Genomic DNA, 17,035 nt, shown 5'->3' with positions numbered 1-17,035 from the left:
TCCTGTTTGTACGGTAACGCCCACTGCCACACTCCAGATTGGACAATGGCTATGCTTCAGCAGTTTGGGTTTAAAACACTGCAACATCATCCGCACGGCCAGGATGTTTCACCGCGTGATTTTCATATCCTTAGCGACCTGAAGAAAGACATGCGTGAGTCGGTTTGAGTCGGACGGAGGAGTCTAAGAATGGGTTCGGTTTTGGATCCGTCATCTGCGACCGCGTTCTACGAAACAGGAATTGATCGTCTCATTTCCCAGTAGGAAAAATTTCTCAATGCGAATGGTCGTTACTTTCGAATGGAACCCTTCCATGGTCTTATACTCGCGAGTGTTCGGTTTTTATTTGCCTGCCTCTTGTATCGGCCAACCTTCAGAAGTTGAAATACAGATATAGATGTTTACGAAGTGCTGGTGTTGATGTGATATCAATACGTATTATAAAGATGGATGAATATGTGTGTGTGTGTGTGTGTGTTCCATATCTGCTCCTAAAGCACTGGACCGATTTCGACCAAACTTCGTTCACGTGTCTCTTACTTTCAGACAACAATAACTGCTGGAATAAGAACCACCAACCTATAGTAGTTCAGGAGAAATGATACGGAAAACAATGAAATATGTGAAAAACTGGCGCATCATTGATGACGTTTAAATGTATTACATCTTCGGCACCAACTCTATTCGCAACGTATTTCGTAGACAGTATGTATGTATACCACTAAATGTACTTACAACAACGTATCATGGTACGACACATAATTCAAGAGATGTGACATAATAAACATTGAGATGAGTGAAAAATGCCACGTCATGCATGCAGTTGTAATACATTTATTCTTTACTACTAAGAACTTAACTGAAGGAAATCCGTTATTCCTCGCAGAGCTTTTGACAGCTTTCAACTGCGAAACGCAAACGACTGTAGAGCTATGAAGAGGCGTTGCCATCGAGAGGTTTACAAAATCACTTTGTAGACCCATGTAGCAGCCGTACTTATACAGTTGTACATTACGGATATTCGTTTGTCCGACTGTTCCGTGATTTCAGAGTAACGTTAACGAATATATGGAACTAAATTTTTCGGATACTACACTACAAATAGAGTTCATCTTTTGTTTCCATTTCTAATAGGAAATAGGCTAAATGAAAATCTGTACAAGGCTGGATCTATCAGCAAGTACATTAAAAATGAGTGGGTGGTTGATGTGTTGTGGACTCCTGGTAACTGTGTGTGAGTTGGGACATGGGAGGTACTGGGGGAAAATGCTGGGTGCGAAAGGATGACCTATGTGTTTGTGGGAATGAACTGCTAGCTGGGAAGCAGGTGTTAGATCTTAAGTGGGACGCCAGCTTGCCGCGAAAGGGTGGATTGAAGCCGTCATTTGGGGTGGGACGGTTAGGGCAGGTTTAAATTGGATGGGGGGAGGGGGGCAGGGGTAGATTTCGGAGATGCGTTACCGCATGGGATGGGGAGGTAACTGAAATTCCTTTGGGAAGGGACATGGAGAGCATGGAGGGAAGTTTGGACCTATTGATAGAGGCGTGGCAGAGGGTTAGGGTTCTCAGAGACCTGTAAATGGGGCAAAACTTTAATCCTTCTGTGACGTTTGTCTGCCGCTAATGAATACAAGACCTCAAAAATGGCTCTGAGCACTATGGGACTTAAATTCTGAGGTCATCAGTCCCCTAGAACTTAGAACTACTTAAACCTAACTAACCTAAGGACATCACACACACCCATGCCCGAGGCGGGATTCTAAACTGCGACCGTAGCGGTCGCTCGGTTCCAGACTGTAGCGCCTAGAACTGCTCGGCCACCCCGGCCGGCCGAATACAAGACCTCATTGATTAGAATGCACCGATGTGCTCCAAACACGCAAAGGTAAAACTAAACAAGTCGTAATTTTCTCATAACTTGTTCCTTCAGGAAAACTCTTTTTTTTAGTACCTCGATACATACCGTCCTGAAGCAATGCTTGTCCATAGCACAAAGCGGCATCTCTGTCGTTGCGCATTATTTCTCTCGAGGTACTGTTCAATGTTTTATATAGCCATTAAGGAACGTGTGTGTCATTAACGGGTCTTCCGCCTAGCTTTAAACTGTGATGTGTCTTAGCTGCTGGCTGTCCCGTGTTTTTCGCGTTACGTCTAAACAGACTGCGTATATGCTGCATTACTTTACGGGGTTACTTAACCGAGAGTAACAGACGGCTGGGCGCGCAACGCGCCACGCACTAAAGTTGCGATTTAATTTGCCGTGAAGCCAGAGGCGCGACACGGAAAACACACTGCCGCCGACCGCCGACTTGCCGTACTTTGTTTCCGTGGCGCTGGGAAGTCGCGGCACTGCGTTTTCCGGGAGGACAGAAGACAGATCCAGAGCTGAGTCAACGCATTTACTTCTTCTCATAACGACGAGTGTTAACTTGCTCCGATTTAGTAGTGTGTCTTAGAGTTTCGAGTATGTAATTTGTTGTCTTTAGAGTATGTACAGCATGGTGATCGTATTGGTTTCACTCTTTCTTTCTTTTTACCTTTGGTAGGCCCGTTCATCAAATCCTACGAGGAAAAGAGTTCAAAACATTTTTGCATCAAAGTCAATGAATGTGTGCTGCATCCGTAATTTTTTGAAGTAAAGTTAAACACACAGTAGTAACTTACCACTACACGAGCGTACTATAACATTACAGGTCGGGATTGATCTATGAGGCCTTGAATATCTTATTTGTATCTGTCATTTGGTAGGGAGAAATTGAGATTTGGGGGATTTCTTTATATAGTTTTGCGTGATTAAGTCCCGACGCTGTGCAAAGCTGTCATTTAGTTACGTGCGATTTGCGACCTGTTAGTTGTTACTTTCCGATAGTACACCTTTTTTTTATTACCGTTAAAATATAATGACGATAAATGTTTGAGATCATTTGGAATAACATTTTAATAACTATGTAGATGACGCGACGTCCTTCGTTTACAATTAGAAAAAAAAGAAAGGAAAAAAAGAGTGTTAATTGTGCGTTTATGGACGGTCAGTGTCGGGATCATTGATTACGATTCCAAAAGTAATTGACTGGACGAAGTTCAATTGCACATAATCGTGTAGGGCGAAGTATGACCTTGAAAATGGTTGTAGCTGTATGCAGATCAATTTCGTGACAGCCTAGTAAGCGTGGCAAGTGTGTCGCGGTATCAAGACTGCTTTCGCACCGCCGATGGTTTGCTTTAAGCTCGCGAAAATACAATTTTCACGAATTCTTAACTGTCGCGAAAGGGTAGAAGATTTGATGAGCCATTGTGGAGGACGTCAGTTACGATACGTGGTTATCAGCAGAGACTGTACTATTTTTCATGCACACGTGTGGATGATTTGTGGGCGCGAAATATACATTTGAAAGCATTTGATTAAATGAAAGGAAAAATATAAAGAAATTTATTCGTATATTTTATTTTTTCATAAACAGTGATATTTTTGTAGAGTGGTGTAGAGCCTGACGTATTATTAATATTGTGACAGACTGATCGTAAGTGCTCTCTTTATAAGACGAGTTTTGGGCCTGATTAAGAGTAGCTGGTTCTTAAAGTCTCAAACGTTAAGTGAAGAATAATATCACACTTAAATAACGCAGCATCGAAACCCACTATCTTTATACTATAGTAAGCTAGCTATTCCTGAATCAGGTGATACCGTGGCCGTGTAGTTGTGTGTTGTCGACAACAAATAGGTAAACACAAACATAAACATTTTTCATGCTCTGATATCGACCAGGGAAAGAAGAGACGACAACGACGACACACACGTATACATACACAAACGGGATACGTGGCGCCTTAAAACACATCAGCACAACGGACGTCATGGTATAATACATACCAGAAGACGTCAGATACGGCTAGTCTCCATGTCTCTTCCTTTTAGTAAAACTCGTACTAGGCAGTTAAGTGATGTATTACTGCTGATTTGAGCGGAAGTAGCGTGTTGTAGGTTGGTTGGTTGGTTGGTTTGGGGAAGGAGACCAGACAGCGTGGTCATCGGTCTCATCGGATTAGGGAAGGATGGGGAAGGCAGTCGGCCGTGCCCTTTCAGAGGAACCATCCCGGCATTTGCCTGGAGTGATTGAGGGAAATCACGGAAAACCTAAATCAGGATGGCCGGACGCGGGATTGAACCGTCGTCCTTCCGAATGCGAGTCCAGTGTCTAACCACAGCGTGTTGTACACTGAGCTGAGAGAAAAGTCGTGGGACAGCATTATGCACATACACAAATGGCAGTAGTATTGAGAACGCAAGGTGTAAAAGAGCAATACATTGGTGAAGTTGTCATTTGTACTGGGGGCCGGCCGCGGTGGCCGAGCGGTTTAGGCGCCCAGTCCGGAACCGCGCGACTGCTACGGTCGCAGGTTCGAATCCTGCTTTGGGCATGGATGAGCGTGATGTCCTTAGGTTAGTTAGGTTTAAGTAGTTCTAAGTTCTAGGGGACTGATGACCTCAGAAGTTAAGTCCCATAGTGCTCAGAGCCATTTCTACTCAAGTGATTAATGTGCTAATGTTTCCGATGTTATTACGACCACACGAAGGGAATTAACAGACTTGGAACGCGGAATGTTAGTTGGTGCTAGACACGTGGGGCATTAAATTTCGAAAGTCGTTCGGGAATTCAATATTCCGACATCCACAGTGTCAAACGTGTGCTGGGGATACAAAATTTCAGACGTTACCTCTCACCACGGGGAATGCAGTGGCCGACAGCCTTCACTTAACGAACGAGGGCAGTGATGTTTGCGTAGAGTTGTCAGTGCTAACAGACACGCAACATCGTTTGAAGTAACCGCAGAAATCAATGCGGGACGTACGGCGAATCTACCCGTTAAGCCGTCGGCACACGGACCGTGCTGTCGAACGTTAACGTTGAGCGTGCCAAGTTCAACGTGCTACTGAACGCTCAGGAAGGATGCGACTCGTGCATACGGTACGTGGGCCCCAACGTGGTATACGCGATCGCAACGCACTCCAGCGGCAGTTGAGGGATGTTTCTAGTTCGTAAATCACATTGTTTACTCAACGGGCACGCGTAAAATTCCCCCATTAGCTCTATTAAAACGCACATTTCCTCCATCGTCCACGAAAAGGAAAGTACCATGTCCCATCAATAAGGACACAGGCTTATAAAAGTTCCATTACAAACAGTGCGGTATAAATTTGGAATACTTCTCCGCATAAGATAAACATTATTTCATCATTCCCACATTTTAGTAAAACCCCAAGGTCAGTCTTACTTGATCACTGTTCCTACCCAGTAGCAGACTCTTTGCAACATGTGAATTACGGAGCGTAAAAGAAAAATGAGCAAAATATCTTTATACAAGTAGCGCAATCTGTCCTGTAGATAAAGCCAATCGAACAAAGTCACCTCTCAAAAAAGATGAACTTATATTTACATAACATCAAATATTATAGTATATGCTTATATTAAACTAATAATAAAGTATCGGAACCCAATAAAAACGCGAATGTTAGGAAAAAAAATTGGATATGGCAAGACGCGAACCTCCACCTCTTCAGAACACAGTAGTGGGCAATGACACTAGTCATCACGCTACACCAGTATCACGTACTAAAGATATAATCATACAATGTTAGCTCTTGCAGGAAACCTTAATCGTAGAAATGTTATTAATCGAAATTTCATTATAACAAATTGTACCAAGAACAATGCGTTTTGGGTGGATCTTCAGTGTGTCGCTGGCTTCAAATAGCCTATTCGCATAATACGCAAGTTACAATAATTCTTTTGCCGCGAATATGATGTTTCTCATTACTTTATTGGAACGAATCACACAGTTAAGAACGCGTTTTCCAGTGATTCTCAATTTGTTGGTGCTCAGAAACGGCATATAATACATATAGGCTTGAAATGAATGCCAATATGGCGCCTCACAACTCTGTACTGAAGGGAGACGGCGTGCGTGTGACGTAGGTGCAGTTGTGCCACCTCATTGGCCAACGCTCAGACGCACGCTCAGAATATCTGACATGCCAGATATTGCTCTGCACGTTCGGAAAGACTCCCGAACGTGCTATTCCACGCTATGACGTCAGAAACTCGGCACGCTCAACGCTCAACGTTCGGATGCACGGTCCGTGTGCCGACAGCTTTAGGACAGTGCGGCGAAAATTGTCATTAATGTACTTTGGCAGCAGACAAACGACGCGAGTGCATTTGCTTACAGCATGACATCGCTTGCAGCGCCTCTCCTGGGCTCGTAACCACATTGATTGGACCCTAGATGACTGGAAAGCTGTGGCGTGGTTACATGAGCCGCGATTTCAGCTGGCAAGAGCTGATGATAGTGTTCGAGTGCGGCGCAGACCCCACGAAGCCATGGACCCAAGCTGTCAATAAGGCACTGTGCCAGCAGCTGGTGGCTCCATGATGGTCTGGGCTCCGTTCAGCTGGAATGATTGTGTCCTCTGGTCCAACTACACTACTTGGAGACCATTTGCAGCCATCCATGGAATTTGTGTTTCCAAACGACAATTGAGGATAGTGCGCCAACTCACCGAGCCACTATTCTTCGCGATTGGTTTGATTAACGTTGTGGACAATTCGAGCGAATGATTTGGCCACCCAGATTTCCCGACACGAGTGCCATCGAAAATTTCTGAGACATAATCGAGAGATCTGTTCGTGCACAAAACCTTGCACCGGTAACACATTATCAACTATGGGCAGCTTAACCCTTTGTTTCCTGACATAAGAAAAAATTTACTTTTTAACATTTTCTTTGCTGAATTGATGCTATTGTCGCCTCAAATGACGGTAGGATTTTTTGTAAAATTTTATTTTATTTTTCACTACTTTTTTCTCTCCTGGTACTCAGAAGTACCGTCAGACTCCATGGACGGAATCACAATATGCGTAGAAAAATGCTCCAATTTTTATAACTTGTACTTTATTCCACATAAATATTAAATATTTTTACAATAGAAAATTAATTAACAGAAATATGATATTTCTGAATTTTTTTAAAAATTTCGCATAAATTTATTCTAGAGCAACTTCACAATACATAGTAACTTAGCTATACATTTTTGACAGTATATACATATCACATATTTAGTGTTAGTGATACCTCATGAAATTGTAGGAAACAGGTCTTTTTCTCATTGTAGTACAAATACACTTTACATGTACTACATTGTGAATGTGGTGTCGACTGAATTTTATTTTTCGCACACATTTCGCATCGTCCTCTTTTACAACTGAACACTACAAAATGGTTTTCTCAGTTGCCAAGACGTACATTCTGCGGAACAGAAAAGTTTTCCTTCCTTCTCTTTGGGGAAGTTATTTCATCTTTACCAGAGTTTCTCTTTTTGAGATTTGGCACTTGCTGTTCATTCATTACCCTAGTGCCAAAGCACTCCTGAATTCCAGCAGTGGCAGTGCCCCATGTAGATCACTGGAAATGACGTAAGCATTGACAAAAGCAATTTCTATTGCTCCCCAGAAGAGACGGTGCCACTGTTTCTTTGATCGCCTGTCAAGACCATAAGTTGAACGTAATCTGTCTGCATGATCCACACCACCCATGTGTTTATTGTAATCACATACAATAACTGGTCATGGTATAGTCATACTAGTTCCAGCTTTCTGTTTTCTTGTCACTACGCTCTGTTCAGTGCCATGGAAGTTTGACGCAAAATACACTACTACTTTATTTTCCCTCCATTGAAATACTGTCAGGTCTAAAGATGACTCTCTGCGATTAGATTCCCCACGGTTTGGACATTTTTCTTTGGGTAAATTCCCTGGCAAATCTTTCCTGTTTGTTCTAATTGTTCAACAGGAAAATGTATTTACGGATTACTGTGTGAGAAAAAGTGGACAGAACAACTAGTGAGAGGTAACGTATTGTTGCTACAATAAACTGTTCGCACAACCTGACGGTACTAATAAGTCCGCCTTATATTTTCCACTTTATGTCATTCACTTGTAACGTAATGCTTCAAGCTATTATAAAAAAACAAAGAAGGTAAGTACGTACAATGGAAAACTCAACGGAAGTTTCAATAAACTGCACACAAATTCAGGCAACACCATGGAAACAAGCACATACAATCTTCTGTTTTCACAGCAGCGCGCGAAAAACAATTTCAAGCTCTGACACTCAGAGAGGTCTATGTATTGCACAATAACATCTATGAAACAGTAGAGCAGAGTTACTGTTACGTATCGACAGGCTTTCAGATCACGAAACTGCACCACGAGAAAATAATGAGAGTCGAAACTTACTGGTACTTTTAAGTACCGTCAGGCAACAAAGGGTTAAGGGGCAGCATTCCCTAATATTTCTGCACGGGACTTCCGACGACATTTTGAGTCCATGCTTATTGGAGTTGATGCTCTATGCCGGGCAGAAGGAGATCCGGTACGATATTAGAAGGGATCCCACGACTTTTTTCACATCCGTGTATGCCAATCGGTTGCATATAATTAACGCAGTGAGACGATTCGACGTGGAGCCGTGACAGAAAGGCACAAAAGACATGTCGCGTTTGGACATGCTCGTGATCACATAGCGAATTAAGCTGCTCGATTTACTGATGCGTCAACGCGGGCAGTCCAGTGAGTCAACGTGATACGGCGTAAGAACATTGGTCGTAGAAAGGTCTTAGCACACATGGGCCGGAGAAAAGTTTCATGCCTTGATCATGACAACCGTCTTTAAACCCGTCAGAAATTGCTGCTGCCGTCGAATGCACGTCCATCTTAACCAGTTTCCAAGAGAACATTGCTAACGGATCTGCACGCAACAGATATTAGGAGTTGAATAATTCTCGAAAGACCATTTTTCAGAGCAGCAACTACACTGCACGGCTTCAGTGGATTAAACAACACGACAACTGGACAGTAGCTAATGAAAGATTAATGTGTCGTCCGACGGGTCACAATTTTGTCTCTATTCAGATGACGCTTGCTATCGAGTGCATCAGTGGCCTTAAGAGGCGCTTGTAAATAGGCTGTTTAGGTTTTTATATTGTTAACGCCACGTAGCGCTCTGTATGAAAATCACTGGCTGTGCTGTGTGCAGTCTGTGGCTAGTTTGCATTGTTGTCTGCCATTATAGTGTTGGGGAGCTGGCTGTTAACAGCGCATAGCGTTGCGCAGTTGGAGGTGAGCCGCCAGCAGTGGTGGATGTGGGGAGAGAGATGGCGGAGTTTTGAAATTTGTAGTACTGGATGGCATGAACTGCTATATATATTATGATTATTAAGGTAAATACATTGTTTGTTCTCTATTAAAATCTTTCATTTGGTAACTATGCCTATCAGTAGTTAGTGCCTTCCGTAGTTTGAATCTTTTATTTAGCTGGCAGTAGTGGCACTCGCTGTATTGCAGTAGTTCGAGTAATGAAGATTTTTTGTGAGGTAAGTGATTTGTGAAAGGTATAGGTTAATGTTAGTCAGGGCCATTCTTTTGTAGGGATTTTTGAAAGTCAGATTGCGTTGCGCTAAAAATATTATGTTAGTTTAAGCACAGTCTTGTATAATTGTTCTAAGGGGACGTTTCACGCTTAACCCCCATTGTTTAGAGGGGGCAGTTCAGGTCGGAGGTGATTCTGTGATTTTTAAATGAACACACAGCGATTTCACTGTATTGCTGTTTATTTAATTACGGCCCAGGCTTCTGACTTTTATGCCATTTTCAAGTGATTCAGCCTATATCATTAACATACACATATCAAAAAAAGTTATGCATCACCCTGGTACCCAGAGCTCCTGAAGATAGACGTTAACTGTGGGTACTGTATCAGAGACACAGTCCCTTTGACTGTTCAGAGATTCACTAAACCCGCCCAAAGATGTAAACAACCGTGCATGAACAGCGCCTATTAGACGGAGGGGTTCCGACAGCTGATCAGTTACAGTCATTCCACCAGGAAGGAGATACACGGCTCGTGTTTTCTGTAGTTCAATCATGCCTAGACGGCAGGGCTCTCAACAAGAGAAATATCCAGGCGTCTCGGAGTGAATAAAAGCGATGTTGTACGGACATGGAGGAGATACAGATGCACAGAAACTGTTGATGACGTGACTCGCTGAGGCCGCCCAAGCGCCACTACTGAGGTGGATGACCGCTGCCTACGGATTATGACTCGGAGGAACCCTGCTGAATAATGCTTATCGTGCAGCCGCAGAACGTCATCTTATAATTCAAACTGTGCGCAATAGGCTGCATGGTGCGCAACTTCATTCCCGACGTCCAGGGCGAGATCCATCTTTGCAACCACGACACCATGCAGCTCGGTATAGATGGGCCCAACAGCATTCCGAGTGTACCGCTCAGGATTGGCATCACGTTTTCTTCACCGATGAGTGTCGCATGTGCCTTCAACCAGACAATCGTCGGAGACGTGTTTGGAGACAACCCGGTCAGGCTTATCGCCTTAGACACTGTCCAGCGAGTGCAGCAAGGTGGAGGTTCCCTGCTGTTTTGAGGTGGCATTATGTGGGGCCGGCGTACGCCGCTGGTGTTTATGGAAGGCTCCGTAACGGCTGTACAATACGTGAATGCCATCGTCCGTCCGATAGTACAACGACATCTGCAGCATATTGGCGAGGCATTCGTTTTCATGGACGACAATTCGCACCCCCATCGTGCACATCTAGTGAATGACTTCCTTCAGGATAACTACATCGCTCGACTAGACTGGCCAGCATGTTCCCCTGACATAGGATAGATTGAAAAGGGCTGTTTGTGGACGACGTGACCCACCGACCACTCTGAGGGAACTACGCTGAATCGCCGTTGAGGAGTTGGACAATCTGGACCAACAGTGCCTTGATAAACTTGTGGCTAGTATGCCACGACGAATACAGGCATAAATCAATGCAAAATGACGTGCTACTCGGTATTAGAGGTACTGGTGTGTACATAAATCTGGACCACCACCTCTGAAGTTCTCTCTGTATGATTGTACAATATGCAATTAGGGGCTTTCATGAGCAATAAAAAGGGCGGAAATGATGTTTATGTTGATCTCTATTCCAATTCGCCGTACAGGTTCCGGAACTCACGGAACCCAGGTGATGAAAAACTGTTTTTGGGTTGTGTCCATTGCAGGACAAGCTCAGCATAAAAGACAGAAACTTGGGTCGTAGATAAATAAACAACAATAAAGTCAAATGGCGATGTGTTCATTTAAAAATTATTGTATGACTGATTTTCAGCACATCAAAAACCGATGCTGTGAAGTTTCGTAGTTTTTTTCGTTCCACGACTTGGGCTTACTCATTCAGGTTACTGTGAGCTAATAATCATTATGTTTCTTTCAGTTAGAAACTATTTGGAACATGTGGTGAATCGTAGATTATCTGCATCCGGGAAGCCTGGTAGTTGTACTGGATAGATTGTATTCGTCATTTCATTCCACAATGGCACACCTGAAGAAACTAGTGTACTCTCTTACTCGACGAGCTGAGGCCTTTATTGAGTCTAAAAGCGGTATTACGCAATGTTACCGTGATGTCACTTGGAGGTAACAAATTTTTTGTCCACAGTGCTTATTTACGATGCTTTATTTTTCAAGTGATGTTTCTGGCAGATGACCAATTGATGGCTGCTGAATGAAAAGACGCTCCTGAATATAATCCAGTCACTCCAACGTACCTATTCGAAGTCGACAGTGACGAGTTATCACTGGAGTAATTACCTGATCTAGTACCGATTCACAGAATAATTTTGCGTGCATCGAGGCGGCGTAAGAAGTTACAGTAATCACATACTCTGTTCGAACATTATGAAGTACCTCAAAGAAAACGACTTATTGATACATAATCACACGGATTGTAAAATAGCGTTTTTGCGAAACACAACTAGCTCTTTATACTCATGAAGTAATGAGTGCTATCGACAGAGGATGTCAAATTGATTCCGTATTTCCAGATTTCCAGAAAGCTTTCGACACCGTGCCTCACAATCGACTTCTAACCAAACTGCGTGCCTATGGAATGTCGCCTTAATTCTGCGACTGGATTCGTGATTGCCTGTCAGAAAGGTCACAGTTCGTAGTAACAGACGAAGAGTCATCCAGTAAAACAGAAGTAATACCCGGCGTTTATCAAGATAGTGTTATAGGCCGTCTGTTGTTACTGATCTATGTTAACGACATAGGAAACAGTCTCAGTAGACCTCTTAGATTGTTTGCAGATGATGCTGTCATTTACCGACTTGTGAAGTCATCAGATGACCAAAACGAATTGCGAAGTTATTTAGATAAGATATTTGTTTGGTGAGAAATTCAACTAAATACTTAGGGATTACAATTACAAATAACCTAAAGTGGAATGATAGCAAAGATAATGTTGTGGGTAGAGCAAACCAAAGACTACTATTCACTGGCAGAACACTTAAAAGGTTCAACAGGTCTACTAAAGAGACTGCTTACACCACGCTTGTTCGCCCTGTTCTGGTGCATTGCTGTGCGGTGTGGGATCCGCATCGGTTAGGACTGACGGATGACATCGAAAAAGTACAAAGAAAGGCAGCCCGTTTTTTATTATAGCGAAACAGGGGAGATAGTGAATTGGAGTGGCAATCATTGATACAAAGTCGTTTTTCGTTGCGATGGTATCTTCTCATGAAATTTAAATCACCCGTTTTCTCCTCAGATTGCGAAAACATTCTGTTGGCAAACACTTACATAGGAAGAAATGATCATCACGATAAAATAGGAGAAGTCAGGGGTCGCGCAGAAAAATTTAAGTGCTAGTTTTTCCCGCGCGCCGTTCGAGAGTGGTACGGTAGAGAGACAGCGTGAAGGTGGTTCATTGAACCTTCTGTCAGCAATATCACTGTAAATTGCAGAGTAATCACGTAAATGTAGGTGAACTCAGTAGGAACTTTGATACTGCCATTATTGCCCGCAGTAGGACAATTTTCGCTACATTGGTGCTTTATCACTCGTTTCGAAAATATTTCACCGTAGCGCAAAAGCTTTGAAGAAGTTTTAAGGTTCCAACGACGGCGCTATAACTCTTCTCATGATTAGATAACAAATTAGGATACCCGTTGGTTTTGCTAGATAGCAGCACTTAAAATAGGGTATTTAATAGCTGAAGAGTGTACCGATAAAGTTCGGAGAGGAGTCAGTCATCTATTTTGCAACGTTTGTAGTTTTTTGCCATATGTTTGTAAGCTGAGAGAGTTGCGCTAAAATCGCACAATATGGGAGACGGTAGCGGATGCTATTCGAGGCAAGAAGGACAGTTCTGCGCAACGTGGACGTGTGATGTTACTGCCACTAAACTAGAGTTATTAAACACGGTTTTCCGGAACTCCTTCACCAAAGACGACGAAGTAAATATTCCTGAATTCCAATCAAGAACAACTGCCAAGACGAGAAACATAGAAGTAGTTATCCTCGGTGTAGCAAAGCAGCTTAAATCACTTAATAAAGGCAAGGCATCCGGTCCAGATTGTATACCAGTCAGGTTCCTCTCAGGGTATGCTGATAAAATAGCTCCATATTTAGCAATTATATACAACCACTCGCTCACAGAAAGGTAAGTACCTAAAAACTGGAAAATTGCTCAAGTCACAACAAAATACCCAAAAAGGGAAGTGGGAGTAATCCGCTGAATTACAGGCCTATATGACTAACGTCGATTTGAAGTAGGGTTTTCGAACATAATGCTGTGGTATATCGAGAGGTTGTAACAATGAAAAATTGTACTGAAATGCAAGAGGATCTGCAGCGAATTGACTCATGGTGCAGAGAATGGCAATTGAATCTTAATGTAGGCAAGTGTAATGTGCTGCGAATACATAGAAAAATAGATCCCTTATCATTTAGCTACAATATAGCAGGTGAGCAACTGGAAGCAGTTAATTCCATAAATTATCTGGGAGTAGGCATTAGGAGTGATTTAAAATGGAATGATCATATAAAGTTGATCGTTGGTAAAGCAGATGCCAGACGGAGATTCATTGGAAGAATCCTAAGGAAATGCAATCGGAAAACAAAGGAAATAGGTTACAAAACGCTTGTTCGCCCACTGCTTGAATACTGCTCAGCAGTGTGGGTTCCGTACCAGATAGGGGTGATAGAAGAGATAGAGAAGATCCAACGGAGAGCAGCGCGCTTCGTTTCAGGATCATTTATTAATCGCAAGAGCGTTACGGAGATGATAGATAAACTCCAGTGGAAGACTGTGCAGGAGAGACGCTCAGTAGCTCGGTACGGGCTTTGGGTGAAGTTTCTAGAACTTACCTTCACCGGGGAGTCATATTGCTCCCTCCTACGTATATCTCGCGAAGAGACCATGAGGATAAAATCAGAGAGATTAGAGCCCACACAGAGGCATACCGACAATCCTTCTTTCCACGAACAATACGAGACTGGAATGGAAGCGAGAACCGACAGAGGTACTCAAGGTACCCTCCGCAACACACCGTCAGGTGGCTTGCGGAGTATGGATGTAGATGTAGATGTAGATGTAGAACATTCACTGTATTCGAACGATATGAAGTTCCACGAAGAAAAAGATTTATTGACATGTAGTCAGCACGGATTCAGAAAATATCGTTCATGTGAAACACAACTAGCTATTTATACTCATGAAGTAATAAGTGCTATCGACAGGGGATGTCCAATTGATTCTACACTCCTGGAAATTGAAATAAGAACACCGTGAATTCATTGTCCCAGGAAGGGGAAACTTTATTGACACATTCCTGGGGTCACATACATCACATGATCACACTGACAGAACCACAGGCACATAGACACAGGCAACAGAGCATGCACAATGTCGGCACTAGTACAGTGTATATCCACCTTTCGCAGCAATGCAGGCTGCTATTCTCCCATGGAGACGATCGTAGAGATGCTGGATGTAGTCCTGTGGAACGGCTTGCCATGCCATTTCCACCTGGCGCCTCAGTTGGACCAGCGATCGTGCTGGACGTGTAGACCGCGTGAGACGACGCTTCATCCAGTCCCAAACATGCTCAATGGGGGACAGATCCGGAGATCTTGCTGGCCAGGGTAGTTGACTTACACCTTCTTGAGCACGTTGGGTGGCACGGGATACATGCGGACGTGCATTGTCCTGTTGGAACAGCAAGTTCCCTTGCCGGTCTAGGAATGGTAGAACGATGGGTTCGATGACGATTTGGATGTACCGTGCACTATTCAGTGTCCCCTCGACGATCACCAGTGGTGTACGGCCAGTGTAGGAGATCGCTCCCCACACCATGATGCCGGGTGTTGGCCCTGTGTGCCTCGGTCGTATGCAGTCCTGATTGTGGCGCTCACCTGCACGGCGCCAAACACGCATACGACCATCATTGGCACCGAGGCAGAAGCGACTCTCATCGCTGAAGACGACACGTCTCCATTCGTCCCTCCATTCACGCCTGTCGCGACACCACTGGAGGCGGGCTGCACGATGTTGGGGCGTGAGCGGAAGACGGCCTAACGGTGTGCGGGACCGTAGCCCAGCTTCATGGAGACGGTTGCGAATGGTCCTCGCCGATACCCCAGGAGCAACAGTGTCCCTAATTTGCTGGGAAGTGGCGGTGCGGTCCCCTACGGCACTGCGTAGGATCCTACGGTCTTGGCGTGCATCCGTGCGTCGCTGCGGTCCGGTCCCAGGTCGACGGGCACGTGCATCTTCCGCCGACCACTGGCGACAACATCGATGTACTGTGGAGACCTCACGCCCCACGTGTTGAGCAATTCGGCGGTACGTCCACCCGGCCTCCCGCATGCCCACTATACGCCCTCGCTCAAAGTCTGTCAACTGCACATACGGTTCACTTCCACGCTGTCGCGGCATGCTACCAGTGTTAAAGACTGCGATGGAGCTCCGTATGCCACGGCAAACTGGCTGACACTGACGGCGGCGGTGCACAAATGCTGCGCAGCTAGCGCCATTCGACGGCCAACACCGCGGTTCCTGGTGTGTCCGCTGTGCCATGCGTGTGATCATTGCTTGTACAGCCCTCTCGCAGTGTCCGGAGCAAGTATGGTGGGTCTGACACACCGGTGTCAATGTGTTCTTTCTTCCATTTCCAGCAGTGTATATTTTTAGATTTCCTGGAGGCTTTCGACACCGTTCCTCACAAGCGTCTTCTAATCAAACTTCGTGCCTACGGAGTATCGCCTCAGTTGTGCGACTGGATTCGTGATTTCCTGTCAGAAAGGTCACAGTTCGTAGTAATAGACGGAAAGTCACGGAGTAAAACAGAAGTAATATCCGGCGTTCCTCAAGGAAAGGTTATAGGCCCTCTATTGTTCCTGATTATACCAACGACATAGCAGACAATCTGAGTAACCGTCTTACATTGTTTGCAGATGATGCTGTCATTTACCGTCTTGTAAAGTCATCAGATGATCAAATGACTTACCAAATGACTTAGATAAGATACCTGTATGGTGCGAAAAGTGGCAGTTGACCCTGAATAAAGAAAACTGCGAAGTTATTCACATGAGTATTAAAAGAAGTAAGCTAATTTCGATTACGCAGTAAGTCACACTAATCTGAGGGCTGTAAATTCAGCTAAATACTTAGGGATTACAATTACAAATAACATAAATTGGAACGATCACATAGATAATATTGTGGGTAGAGCAAATCAAAGACTGCGATTCATTGGTAGAATACTTAGAAGGTGGAACAGGTCTACCAAAGAGACTGCTTTCACCACGCTTGTCCACCCTATTCTGGTACACTGCTGTGCGGTGTGTCATCCGCATCAGGTGGGCCTGACCGATGACATCGAAAAAGTACAAAGAAGGGCAGCTCGTTTTGTATTATCACGAAATAGGGGAGGTAGTGTCATAGACATGATACGTGAATTAGAGTGGCAATCATTGAAACAAAGTCGTTTTTCGTTGCGACGGGATCTTCTCATGAAATTTTAATCACCAGTTTTCTCCTCCGATTGCGGAAACATTCTGTTGGCACCCACCTACATAGGGAGAAATGATCATCACGATAAAATAAGAGAAATTTGGGCTGGCGCGG

The sequence above is a fragment of the Schistocerca cancellata genome, chromosome 6 (genome assembly GCF_023864275.1).
Source record: "Schistocerca cancellata isolate TAMUIC-IGC-003103 chromosome 6, iqSchCanc2.1, whole genome shotgun sequence".
Taxonomy (NCBI): Eukaryota; Metazoa; Arthropoda; class Insecta; order Orthoptera; family Acrididae; genus Schistocerca; species Schistocerca cancellata.
Note: the sequence above shows the minus strand (reverse complement) of the source record.